Source organism: Carlito syrichta, unplaced genomic scaffold (genome assembly GCF_000164805.1).
Source record: "Carlito syrichta isolate Samal-C Ts95f unplaced genomic scaffold, Tarsius_syrichta-2.0.1 Scaffold309804, whole genome shotgun sequence".
Lineage (NCBI taxonomy): Eukaryota > Metazoa > Chordata > Mammalia > Primates > Tarsiidae > Carlito > Carlito syrichta.
Window position 1 is genome coordinate 605,694 of NW_007253900.1, and position 623 is coordinate 606,316.

A 623-nucleotide genomic window follows, 5' to 3' on the forward strand; every position below is an offset into this window, starting at 1 on the left:
TTCCCCCCTCCCCCTCCCCCATCGTTTCCCGCCACTGTCAACCCTTTTCTTGCAACATAAACTCTTTTTTCCATAATCAATATTTCTTATTATGATATGGTGGGGTGCAGTTAAGGGTTAGGTATACAAATATGCTCCGTTCAGGCACCCTTGTTGACAAGAGGTGCCTCCCCGTCCCCAGACAGATGTTGACCACCGCGAATCCCATCTCCCTGCCCCGCGATGGTTTCCCACCACGGTCAGTCCTCTTCTTACGAACATAAGCTCTTGGACGAGAGGCGACCAAGGCGGGAACGAGCCAGGTGGAAGTCCCGCAGGCTGCCGCAAGTCGCTTCCGCCCTTCACGAGCGGTGGGCGCTTCTCCGACTGCGTGGACGGGCCGGGTCCCCTCCACGCGCCCGGGTCTCTCTCGGCCGCCCGGGCCCCGCGCGAGGACTACGACTCCCAGAAGGCAACGCGCCCGGGACGCCGCGGCCGGGAGCGGCGGGGCCGCAGGTCTGCGGCGAGTTCCCCTCAGCGGCCACCGCGGAGGCGGTCAGAGCCTCCCCCGGCCGCGTTCTCGGCCCCGCGGCGCCGCTCGGACGGCCGGGCCCCGTTTCAGCGCCGCGCCGGGAGGGTGGCTG